At 42.7% G+C, this 13,559-nt stretch overlaps 1 long non-coding RNA gene and 2 other non-coding genes across 3 annotated transcripts; all 3 read left to right on the top strand.

Annotated features, from left to right (window-relative positions):
- Window positions 1-1,157: 1,157 nt before the first annotated feature.
- On the top strand, window positions 1,158-1,244 carry TRNAS-GGA. Its single transcript has one exon. It is a non-coding gene; the product is annotated as a tRNA-Ser (tRNA).
- A 421-nt stretch (window positions 1,245-1,665) lies between these two features.
- Window positions 1,666-1,738, top strand: TRNAF-GAA. Its single transcript has one exon. It is a non-coding gene; the product is annotated as a tRNA-Phe (tRNA).
- Window positions 1,739-11,596: 9,858 nt separating this feature from the next.
- On the top strand, window positions 11,597-11,979 carry LOC125528077. Its single transcript, XR_007292319.1, has 2 exons — window positions 11,597-11,719; window positions 11,844-11,979. It is a non-coding gene; the product is annotated as an uncharacterized LOC125528077 (long non-coding RNA).
- Window positions 11,980-13,559: the final 1,580 nt, after the last annotated feature.

Below are 13,559 nucleotides of genomic sequence, written 5' to 3'. Positions count from 1 at the left end.
AGTCTTACTATTTACTCCAAATTGACTCAAATGGTTGACTGAACTTCACAGAGGACTAAAGCCGGGAACTTAAACTAATGGTTTTGCCTTTCCACTTCCCAATTGACTCTCATAAAAGGCTAGGCTACCTCTTCACATCGCACCTGATCCCGAATCATGTGCTCTGTTCAGGGGATCAATAGTGGCTATTAAGCTTTTCCCTTTCTATATATTCTTGAGAATAAGTAAATACCATCCTTTTTCCTATCAGCATCTCTCTATCTGACAGTAAATATTGCTTTCAATCGATCAGGCACTAGGTTATTAAAGTATGGATATGCCATATAATAAGGGAAAAGGCCTCAAGTTTTTTTTAGCGCAAAAGAAAAGCCGATTCCAAATTTTCTATTTCCCGGCAAGTCTATGAGAGTCCTATTACGGATCCTCTGATCTTTAGCTTGAATGGTCGTGTTTTTATATAATTAGGTCTTTCTTCTGAGCTCTTCTATTACGGTACGGAAAAATCAAACCTATCACTCTCAAAGAATGGGTAAAAAGAATTCAAGCTAGGGGAGCCTACACTCTCTAACTACCTATACTACGCCCCCATTGATTGGAAACCCTCGGGGAAAATGATCCCATAAACAAAGGAATTATACAGTACGAAATAGCAAAAAAACAGACTAATTCGATTCTAAAAAATCGATAATAGATATTTTATTCTGCTTAAATTGTCCCGACAAGGAGAGATATTCAATATTTGAATCAGATTGGATTTCGTAGTATACCAATGTGAGCCAAACTATTACTATTTCATCTAACTTGAATAACCAAGGACTGAATTTGACTATGGATTCTGATAACTCGAGAAGTTTTTATTTGGTTATGATCCAAAAAGAAAAAAGAAAGGTTTAACAAGCCATGAGAAAATAGAGTAAAGTAACCATACGTTCTGTTTGCATAACGTGTATACGCCACGCCATACAATCGAAATAGAAACATGGGACGATTCCAGAATTTTGAATAGATCCGTGGGGATGAGAGAAGTTGTTGTTGAGAAATATGAAATTGGAAAGGAAGTCAAACTCCCTATGGAACCTGTGATCGGTTGTACCTGTACTTTAGTGATACGAAAACTCGCTATTCACTCAGTTTCTGGTCAATAATAAGATTATGTAGGAGAGATGGCCGAGTGGTTCAAGGCGTAGCATTGGAACTGCTATGTAGGCTTTTGTTTACCGAGGGTTCGAATCCCTCTCTTTCCGTTTCTGTTAATTCACCAACGTTACCGACCACAATGAAATTTCTAGTAAGAGGAAAATCCGTCGACTTTCTAAATCGTGAGGGTTCAAGTCAAGTCCCTCTATCCCCAATAAAAAGCCCATTTTACTTCCTAACTATTGTACCAACCTCTATTTTTCATTAATGGTTCAAACAAGATTCACTATCTTTCTTATTCTACTCTTTCACAAACGGATCCGAACTGACTTCTTTGGATCTTATCCCATTCATACAAATGAACATATTATAGTATAGGCAAGTAATCCCTATTATTAAGTAAGTCATTCACAATCCATATCATTATCCTGATATTTACTAAGTCCAATTTGAGAATACTTTTTTCTTTTTTAGTCCCTTTAATTGACATAGATACAAGTACTCTACTAGGATGATGCACAATAAATAGTCAGGATAGCTCAGTTGGTAGAGCAGAGGATTGAAAATCCTCGTGTCACCAGTTCAAATCTGGTTCCTGGCACAGAACGAACAATGAATGCCTTTTCGGGAAAGAAAAGGGCCACATATTTTTTATAGGGAAAAGCTTTTTTTAAGGGGAAGAATCATCAACAAAAAATCCAGGAAAGAACAGCGAAGGAAAAACGTGAAAAAACAAGTGTTTTCCCGGAACGGAATAGCGGAAATTCCATACGTTGATCACCAATGTTGCATGTCTTTCCTTAAGCTGGAGTACTTTGAGTTAGAAGGCCTACTTTATTCGTCCTTTTAAAGCCTACTTATTCGTCTAGCTATTTCCAATTCTAATAAATAACCCGATCTTATCATATCTTGGAAAACCCTAAGACTACCCAAGGCTGTACCCTACAGTGTTACCTATAGTCTATACTTGTGTATACGTTGCCTTCTGGGGTGGCAAGCTAGAACCAAGTAGTCTAGGTATCAATTCCAATTTAAGTCAACGATCCTCATTTTCTCCAACATTAAGAAGATTATTGGTAAGGTGACCAACCATCACGCAGGATTCTGGGTCGGAGTTGCACCTCTTGCCTGATATATACAAGTCGTTACTAGCAATTCGTGTGTGCCCTATGGTGTTCAATTGCCCGTTTGTTCCCTCCCCCTCGGGACGGGTCAACCTACTTTGCCCGCTTAGGCGCTCCAAAATGCTCTGACTAGACTGCCGACACCCATGATTTGTCCATCATTCAAAATGGCATTTTGTAAGGGCTCATAAGGTAGGAGGAATCACAGATCCTCCGTGCACTTTCGCCTAGAGTTATTTTGTTTTTTCACTACTGTCTGAGTGGTGGCTAAACCCTGAAACTTTTCCTTGAAATGAAATAAAGATCTAACTTTATTCCAGTAGTGGTTTCCGCAAATGTAGATAATCTTGTTGATTAACACCCACTTTCCATACCCTGCAATTCAGAGGCCATCACCTCTGGTCTTTTAGTAGCATATCAGTAAACAAGGCTCTCCTCGTGTAGCTTTTTGTTCTCGAGGAAGAAAATCTCATTGATTACTTATAATGCCGGATGAAGCAAGTTACAGCATTGGTTCTTTCGTGATTCACGTATATTGGAAATATATTTATTTAGGAAATGGGATGGCATTCAATTCTCACTTAGGGATTCTCTTCTTCCTGAACATTCATGAAAAGAAGACTTGATCATGATCCATATCCAACCTTCTCCCATCTGCTTCTGTCTCTAAAGATTAGAGTCATCGACGCGATTCAAGTCCAGTGCTGATAAAATCCTGCTGTCCAGTTCGGGAAAGCAAGTGATTGATTAGTTCCATTGGTCTATTGGCTTCAGCTTCCAGTCTACCTCATTTCTATCAAAATGATCTGGTGTCTATGTCCATGCCTGAGGTTGGTAAACCCTATATCTATTGCGGGGTGGTTTGAGGAAGGGACAGCTTGTAACCCACGACTTACTACTACGAAGATTCTGGCGGAGAGCTTTTCACATATAGATAGGTCGGGATGAGGAAGCTCCGTAGTCAACTAATAGATAGAAAATCCACCTTGTGAACCGTGTTTGTCTTAAAGTACTGTCTGAGAAGGAATATACCTGTTCCAATCCCTCTAGTGGCTATACTGATTGACATAGGTAGCTTTCGTAGTCAAAGCTCACAGGGCCAAATGCTCTATTGGAGTGGGCACGAACACACACAATCAAGGTTCGAAGAACTTCTACTTCACGCCTTGAGGATTCTATGACGCTCACTCAATGGTGTTGTGGCGATTGCAAGCAATCAATAAACGAGGAAGCCAAATTATGGATCCAGGAAGGCTGCATCAGAAGGAAGAGTAGGTGTTGCTATGCCGTTGGCTGGGACTGAGACAGAGAGAGGGGAGCATAGCCCCTATGATCCCGGTAAAGAGTTCCAACTAAGCTCTTCTCAGGTTCTTTCTTTCTCTTCCATTCTTATGTTTATATATTAAAGTGTAGTTTTCTTACTATAATATAATAATATTAATCTAATATGCCCATTGGTGTTCCAAAAGTACCTTACCGGATTCCCGGAGATGAAGAAGCGACTTGGGTTGACTTATACAATGTTATGTATCGAGAAAGGACACTTTTTTTTTAGTTCACTGCCCTATACATAGAAAGAAGTGCTTTTCCCGGTATCAACCTGCCCTATACATAGAAAGAAGTGCTTTTCCACCGGTATCAACATTCTATCTGGAATCAGTAGCGATAATTGTTGTATTGTGAGCCAGCCCCACCCACGGGTGAAATTGTACAGCTCCCTATCTCGTTGAAAGCCCCTTTGCTTACGGAAGAGAAGAGTTGGATGCCGTGGTGGGAAAGCTCCCGTTTCCACTTTTCTTTTTGTAAGCTTCGGTATAAATAGCTCACTTGCGGGATCTAATCTCATTCTATGGGAACAGCTTTCATTTCTATCTTTTGGCTTAAAGTGGTGAACAAATCCTTTCTCTTCACTTTTTGTGCTCCGCATGGCTCCGGTCAAGATGTGACTCATCCTGTATATACATAATTAGGAGACCTCTCACGAACTTGTTAAAGAAAGGAGTACCATTTGTGTGGACAAGCCAAAGCAATCCTTTGATGTTCTCAAGCAAGCTTTAATTGAGGCCCCTGTGTTGGTTCTCCCTGATTTCAGTAAAAGATTTGTGCTAGAGACAGATGCCTGTGGGCATTGGAGCTGTGATAAGGGGTAGAAGTATTCGTGTGGGGTGGGTTTCAAAGGGAAGGTTGCACAATAGATCGGAGATCCTTTGAGGAAGACTAAAATGACTATACTTATAGAATGGTCCATATCGAACAGATACGATACTGGTTTACACAGAGAATATCGCCTAGCTCTAAAACGGCAGCACCTGAGTGCAACTTCGAGTAAGAAAGAACGACCTTCTGCTACCTTTTTACCGGGGCATTGTTTTAACAACTTTAGCTGATTGATCTACGAATGGAGGGATTCAAGCTTATTTTTGTTAACCGAGATGCAAACGACTAACAAACTGGATTCGAAGCCACCTGTCGTAATAGTACCTGCGGGTTCTTTCTATGGAGCCTTCAAATGCAATAGCTAGCTGCCCAACGGCCAATGCCACAGGAAAATCTCCATTTTCCAACTTATACAACTCTTTGGGGTCCAAAGATACTCGCCATTGCAACTTAATAAATAGGACCGGTGGGATCGCCTTCAACAGATATATCGGTTTCACTGCTTTCGTACCCTTTGTTTTGGTCATGTGGATGACCCGCAGACCGTAGATAAGATGGATACCCACGTACTGCCTTCAATGAAGAGAGTTTTACCAAGGACCCTTAGACAGATAGGGGGGACAGACAAGAGGTATGCAACCTGCTGAATATTGTCACCGAATCGCTCACTGACAAATACTTGGGGCTCCCCTCCCTGGTAGGAGTGGATAGGAGCGACTGCTTCCAACACTTAATTGATAGAATTTGCACTCGGATTAATGGCTGCAAAGAGGAAGGGCTAATTGGCTCCGCCATGGAGACCGAAATACGAGCTTCTTTCATCACATCATTTTGCAACGGAGAAAAAAGAAGAACATAATAAAGTTTTTGAATGACTCAAACGGCAACAGGATCGAAGGTAACGACCAGTTAGCATCTCTAATACAGGGTTACTTTGAGGGACTGTTCACCTCAGAAGTCCTAGCTCCCGACCCTGGGCTACTGGGGAAAGTAAACAGGCGAGTAACTGAAGAAATGAACGCAAGCCTCTTGGCTCCGTTCACGGCAGATGAAGTAAAGGCAGCACTCTGAATTCAATCGAGAGTTAGGTACAGTAATCTTCAGATATGACAATACCTCCCCCAAAGCATTGTCAAGTGTTGGAATTAGGGCACCAACCACGAATAGGAGCTGTATAGAACTCCGGAAAGAGACCTTTGATGAAGTCGGCATCCTCCCAAGTGGCATTTGCTTGATCCAAACTAGCCCACTTCCTTGGTTGCTGAAAAACCATGCAACGCAAGTAATTTTCCACACACTGATTCACACGTTCTGTCTGGCCATCTGATTGTGGGTGATAGGCAGAGAGCTAAACCTCAATTTCACTTGCAGTGCTTTGAAGAAGGCCTGCCACATGTTACTTGTGAATATCCAGTTTCTATCAGAGACTATTGACTTTGGCAATCCATTCCACTTAAAAACATTATCCATGAAAGCATGAGAGATTGATTGTACTTTATAAGGGTGAGCAAGGGGAATGAAATGAGAATATTTAGTGAACCTGTCCACCACCAACAATATGACTTCTTTGCCCAATGATTTGGGAAGACCCTCAAAGAAATCCAGGGAGATGTCAGTCCAAGCAGAAGTAGGTAATGGCAGTGCCCAGACAATTCTTCAATGTTGTGAAGGCCTCAATTTGAGCATCTGACCACTGGAATGAATCTTTTTTTAGACAGTCATGAAGTGGCCTAGAATTGATCCCATAATTCTTGACAAATCTTCTTTTTCTGCAGCCATACCAAGAAAACTCCTCAACTGAGTGATAGTCTTAGGTGCTGGCCATTCTTTGATGGCAACTATTTTGTGGGGGTCTGTAGATAGACCCTATCCTTAGATAACATGCCCTAAATACTCCACTTGAGGGACAGGAAAACTGCATTTGCTAATCTTAGCATATAGTTTTTATGACCTTAGAATGTCCAGGACTAACTTTAGATGCTTGAGATGAGCTTGTTTGGTCTTGCTATATATCAGAATATCATCAAAGAATACCAAAAGGTATTTCCGGAGCAAAAACATGATTCATTAAAGATTGGAAGGTAGCAGGTGCATTAGTGAGTCCAAATGGCATCACTAAGTATTCATAATGACAAAAATATGTCCTAAAATTTATGAATGTCTTCTCTTCTCATTCTTATCTGATGATAACCTGATCTCAAATCAAGTTTGGAAAACAGTTGTGCACCATGTAGCTCATCTAATAGATCCTCAATGACAGGAATATTGAATTGATTTTCTGCACTTAACCCGAAAGCAAGTTTGAAAACAAGACCTGCTCTGTGAAGTGATGGAAGTAGTGAAGGTTTAGGCTTCGGATCTGTGAAGTTCAGGTTTTGGAGTAGAGGTCAGAGGCTAGTGCGGGTAGCCCTGTCGGAAACTAGAAAGAAGAGGCTGATGCACCTGCCCGGCGGTGGGTGGGTTCAGCTCGATCAACTGGGATAGGAGTTTTTTCTCTATCTTGCTCCATGGTGTTCAAGCAGTGCGTCCAGAAAGCTGTGATTCATGGGAGGGAGCAGCTTCAATAGCTTTGGCTGTGAAAACTCTTGGTCTTGGAGCATCAGTGTCATCAGAAAGAGTGGAAAAAGAAAGAGATTCGTCAGCTATGGAATCTGACAGGTATCGGTATTGAACAGAGGGGGCTGTTCACAAAGCATCCCATGGATGGTAATGGTGCTTCCCCAGCTGCTGTTCCTACTCCTTTGGCTGGTGCCAAATCAGGTGACTTTGAAGTTGAAGCTTGCCCACAGAACGATGTAACCATGCTGGTAGTACTATGATTGCCTTAGAGCGCAGATGTCTCTATCCCTAGGAACGTGATGCTTAGGTGCGAGGTGAAACACAAGCAGGAGATCGAGAAAAGAAATCATACAGATTGCAACCTACAGATGAAGAATCTGCTTCATTGTTCCCACCATTTATATCAGATGTTTAATAAGAATAGGAATCGAATAAGCTGCTGATTGACTGAGGAAGCATTTGAAAAGAAAGGAAGGGTGATGCTTGTTAAACAAAGTTGCGTGTGGGGCCGCCACGTATAGCTGTAGTTTCTGTTGTAGCATCGGTTATTTCCGTTATTGCTGTAGTAGCATCGGTTATTGCTCAGGTTACGAATGACCCAATCTATCTATGGCAACCACCCCTACTTTTAGTAGATGGAGATGCGCACCTAGAAAAGACGGATGAAAGAGAACCTGCCCTTCTGACTTCTTCTCTTGTCTGTCCTTTATGCAAAGCGATCTATGGTCTCAACAAGCCCCAATAGCGTCGGTTTTTGAAGTTCAGCACAGTGGTTATGTTATCCAGGCAGGGTTTGCTCGGAGTGATCATGATTCGGCCATGTTCGTATCAGTTTATCCTCAAGGACATGCTATTCTGTTGTTGTATGTTGATGATATCAAACTGACTGGTGATTACTTCGTTACCATATCGTTGATCAAGTGTCGCCTTCATCAATTATTTGCTATGAAGGCGCTGACGCGCCCTAAGCCTTTTCTTGGCTTGGAGGTCGCACATTCTCCTCGTGGATATTTGGTATCTCAGATCAAATAACGTCATGACTTGATCACTCGAGCTCAACTCAATGATGAGAAGACTGTTGACACTCCCTTGGAGCTTTACGTTAAACTCCGTCCGACTGATGGCTCACCATTATCTGATCCGACGCAGTACAGACAGTAGGTCGGCAGTTTGGTTTATCTGACGATCTCTTGCCCAGATGGCTTTTCCTAAGAAAGTCAGCCTTTCATGGCTGCCCCCCGGTCAGTTCACTTTGCAGCAGTTCATCGGATTCTTAGATATATTCGAGGTACCTTTTCTCGAGCCGTCCTTTTTTCCGTCATCGTCTTCTTTAGAGTTGCGTGCAACTACTGATGCTGATCGGGCCTTCAGATAGGTGCTCAACTACAGGCTTATCTATTTTATGGGGAGACGAGACACTATCTTGGATGAGATAAAAGCAATAGACAGTTGCTCCTTCCACTGCCGAAGCGGAGTACCGTGCCATGGCACACTACTAGATAGATTGTATGGCTCCGTTGGTGACTTTCTGATCGTGGGTTTCATTTGAAAAATCCCAACGTCATTCATCTTGTGTCAAATCCGGTCTTTCATGCAAGAGTTTCATTTTTGGCCGCTACTACGTTCGTCGAAAACTTCTTGATGGCACCATCATCTCATTACCTTATTTTTTTCCCTTCGACTTCGGCTATGACCAATGCCCCACCTAGCTGAATAGGCGTAACAAAGCTACCTGAAAAAGGCAAGGTGCACCTTAGATTGAAATCGACAAATTGCGTTTTGCCAGATGGATTCTTTAGAAAGATTCCCGGATAAAGTTCAGTATAATATTTAGTTATAATCTAAATAAAGGCGCATACGTGGGCGGGCAGGGGGCCCCACTACTTCTTCATTCAGGGGGGGGGGCTAGCCTCATGACTTCCCACTGGGCGAGGGGTGCACCTAACCCACCTACTCACTCATCAATTACGGTGTTCAGCTGACTTGCACAGAAAGACCCCTATTATTTAGTAATTTGGCGCCCCATCTTTTGATTGACTGTTGTCAACTAATCTTTTCAATGTTCAATTCTACTCTATGTTAGAACATTTCTGTGAATGCTATTTCGATCTAAGTGGTCCTATTCTCTGTCCCGTGCTAGGAAGCATTACTCCTCTTTTCATTCCAAATTCTTCAATAAGACCGATACGATTGATTGGTCTGTGCGTTTCTCTTATTACTTTTTTGTATCCCCCTGTTCCTCGGATACAATTCGGTCCTTCTGTGGCCAAATCTCAATTTGTGGAAAGCCTTCGATGGCTTCCTTATGAAAACATCCATTTGTATATGGGTATAGACGGTCTTTCATTATTCTTCGTGATATTGACCACATTTCTGATCCCTATTTGCATTTCAGTGGGTTGGTCTGGTATGAGAAGTTTTGGGAAGAAAGAGTATATTACAGCATTTCTAATTTATAGAGACAGATCAAATGGACTGAAATTTAGATGAGACATCACACTCATTTATATGAGTTTTAACAATTTCGATACATGATTTACTATTCCATGGACACATTGCAGAGATGCATACAAATCAGAACAACGAAAAAAATGCATGAATGATTATACGGTATATACACGAACAAAGGAGATGCATGCACATGCCATCTGATATATACACATATCATAGTATCACAAAGAGGAGAAAAAAGAAATAAAAAAGACAAAAAATACCTCACAAACTGCTACAGCTGCAGTGTATCGAGACAATACAACAATAGACAAAAATAAAAAACAGAAAGGAAAGGCAGCCCACGCTAGCACACATAGGCTAGCCCACGCTGGCACGCTGTAGGCGGGCTGCGCGAGCGCACGCAACAAATCCGCAGATCCTACAAACAAACGCAAACAAATTGGCAGATCATCAGTGCACGAATTTTAAAGACAAAACAAATCCAACGATGAGGGACTTAGATATGAGATAGTTATTTTACATCTAGATGTGAAATAGCAAATCTGAAAAGAAAATCCCACTCGCTTTGAATTCCTGACTAGTGTATATCCAGGACTATGAGAAAGCAAATTACTCTTTGATATAGGGCGTGGCGAGCGGTCGGTGTGCCATCAGATACGTGGATCACACAAATCTTACGCAAAACAAATCACATGAGACATGAGAAGGCTTGGAGACGAGCGCCAGCAGACAGGGTTAGGAGCAGAAAGACAGCGGGAGATGTGCACAGCTACGCTTGAGAGCATGGTTAATAGTATAGTCAGCTGCTGCCTATAAGCTAATGTCACGTCATCTACAGCTCATCTTATAGTCAACGTGTACAATAATAGATGAAAAAGTGTATTACTTTTTTATTATGTGGCTCATTTTTCATTCTCACAAAATGCCTAGGAGTACGTGATAGAGCTGGCTCTTCATGAAAAGTCTGCTTACCTTCTTTCTTTTCTTCTTTTTCTTCAAACTAAGCAGAAATATATTAGTTTAATTCTTATAGCCCGCTAATTCAGCTTTATTGTACTTACTTTGATTGGAGAAATCAAGTAGGAAGAAGGCGACGGCGGCGCAGCGATTGATAGATATTTGGATAGATTGTGTAGGTCAAGTAGGCGTCGAAATATGGGCCAGGCCCAGGCTGTGATTTCCGAGTCTTTGTGGAAGAGGTGCTTGCGGACATGGATGCGGCACAGCAGAGTAGACGCGGCTGCTCAAGTCGTGCACTACCAGATGCAGATGCAAGTATCTTCCCTCGTTCCAGCGGCAGCCATGCCAGGCCACGCACGCGCACACGCTCACGACAACTTTTTTTTTGAGACATGCGCCCATGACAACTAAGGGGGTGTTTGTTTTCAGAGACTTTTTTATAGGGACTAGAAAAAGTCTTTCTTACAGACTTTTTTACCAAACGGGAGGGACTTTTTAAGAAGACTCTCAAGGAGAGTTTTTTTGGAACTTTTCTAACAATGCCCCTTCATGCACCCATTGGTCCGCACCCTATGGTGTTGTTTGATTGTTATTTTTTATATACTAGGAGCAACATGGTCATGTAATAACCTTTAGGAAGGGACTAGAGACTTTTTAGTCTCTGGAAACAAACAGGGATGGACTTTTTAGGGATTATAGACTTTTTAGTTGGGACTAGAAAAAGTCCTAAGACTAGAGAACCAAACACCACCTAAACTAACGCGATGGGCGCTTGAAACATGGCGCAACGCATGCGTGGCCTCTCTTCCCAACCAATAAAAAAAGAAAAAAAAACATCTCGATGGGGACCCACCCCACCCACACTTCTCTCTCGTTCTCCTCTCAATCCCAATCCCCAATCTATAATACCTAAATAGTTCATCCCCACTATTGTATTTCTCTCAACATGCAGCCTATCCACCTCATCACACTTGCCACCTCAACATTCTTTTAGTGACTTACAAGTGGGACCCAGCACTACATCAACCCTGCCACTTCAGCGTGCAGATAATAGCCAAGGGACCCACCACAACCTGGCCTCTCTCTGCCTCATTCATCTCTCTCGCAGGTCAAAACATCAAGCGCTCCTCTCCCCTCTCTACAATAGCGCACGGCGACCCGGATTAATCTCCGCCGCGTGTGGCGCTCCTCTGGCACAACAGAAAGATGGGGAGGAAAGAGTAACTGCATTTATTTTGCAAGGCTATCTGAAGATCCTGAGGAAACTTGGTCTGCCGCTGAGCTTGGTCAGCTAGTGCCAAAAAACGCAGTTCACCCCATGTTCTATGGTATGTCATTCCCTCCCGACTGTGGTGTACTGAGTAGCCTATGGGTGTTCCCCAGTTTAATTTATGGTTCTGGCTAGTGATCCTGTCACAGGGTTTTTATCTTAGTTAGCAATTGGTTTTGTAGCCATGATGGTTTCTGACTTTGGGAGCAACGTTTTGTGTTCAAGTACAATTGATCTCTATTGGCATGCTGCTCTTACGCCTGGGTGTATTGTGCATTTGTCATGTGCTTGCACCGGGTTTCATCCACGTGCTGATAAATGAGACATATTGTCAAGTATAACTTGGGTACTATTCTGGGCAAACTCATCGTGTATTCAACTTCACTTTACCTACCTTATTATGTGTACATGCTGGGGTGCTCTAAACCACCACCTTGGATAATTTTTCTTTTTGCTGGATTGGATTGAATCGTTCATTGTTGAACTGGATGTAATGTACCGGATGGTGGTTTTCTTCCCCTTTTTAGTTGGTAATTTGTTGATGGAGCAGGAGAAAGCTTGCATGTTTACTCGGGAACCACTCTGCAAATCACGTCTTGTGCTTACATCTTATTGGGTGGGGTCTCTGTCTTAAGCTTGTGCGTCTTGTGCTTACATCTTATTGGGTGGGGTCTCTGTCTTAAGCTTGTGCCTCTGTATTCTGTATGTACAACTTGGGCAAGCAATGGCTCCATCTCACATAACGAACCAGTTTTCTTTTCTCACGTACAAGTACATCACTAATAGACTAGCTCATCATTTTCATTTACAAAAAACATTCAAAATGACAGGACTAAATCAGCAATATGTATGTTTGAAACAGATGTTAGAATAATCCGAGGCACTCCGTCTTCTACCAAGGACCAAGCAATCACACAAACACGACACCGAGATTTGTTAACGAGGTTCACCATCATGGCTACATCCCCTGGGCATGACTACGGGCGCTCCTCCCCATGACACCGCTACAATACCGCACCCCGGCCGCCCGGGCGCCGGCACACGCCGCCGGCTCCCCCGCGTGCCCGTGCTATTATGTTGGCATAGGTTACATCGTGTGTCTACCCCTGATATATATGAGAGACCTAGGATACAAGTGTCCTATTAGGACACAACTCCTACCTTGTCTACACACAGTCCAAACCAAGTCCAACTGTAACCTACTTTGTACAATATTCGACACAACTCTAACAAACTCCACCTTGGCGAATATTCTCCACCACTTTGGATTCATCCATGCGTCGAACATCCATGTACATTGGACTTGAGATACGCCATGAGCAGCACTGCTACTCCCAGACTCCACGTGACTCCACCTGCAACTGTAGTCCCTTCTTGTCTTCTTCACAGTCAACAATCGAGCAAAAATTAAGTTTCTCGTTACTCTACTTTGTGCTCCCAACTTCCGGAGTATCCGCTCAACGCCATCACATACCGATCATTAATCTGCGTGAAAATGAACAACTCACATATTGGGTGTCACATATAAGAGTTACCTGAACTCAACATCACCGCTCTTTCATGACTGTCTGTCTGAAACTTGAAGAAATTTCACCGTCGCCCTGTGTCACTTTGAGTCAAATTCACAGTTGTCTCATCCTTTTTTCCCGGATAGTCTCTGACATGTCCCATAGCTATAGCACTCCGCCTCCTTCTGCCTTGTCATCCGCACTTTGCCATGTGCACTGAACACCACAGAATATACGGCCATGTACTCTCTCAGCTTTTGACAACTTCAGACACTCCGCCACTTTCTCAGATTCTCCATAGTCAACTCCTGTCCATCTTCCGGCACCGATAGACCCAGTCACCAACTTGAATCCGGTACTCGTCAACACTGCTTCAGCACCCCCTGCACA

This window comes from Triticum urartu, unplaced genomic scaffold (assembly GCF_003073215.2).
Source record: "Triticum urartu cultivar G1812 unplaced genomic scaffold, Tu2.1 TuUngrouped_contig_4620, whole genome shotgun sequence".
Classification (NCBI taxonomy): domain Eukaryota; kingdom Viridiplantae; phylum Streptophyta; class Magnoliopsida; order Poales; family Poaceae; genus Triticum; species Triticum urartu.
This window is presented reverse-complemented; position numbering and strand designations above follow the sequence as displayed.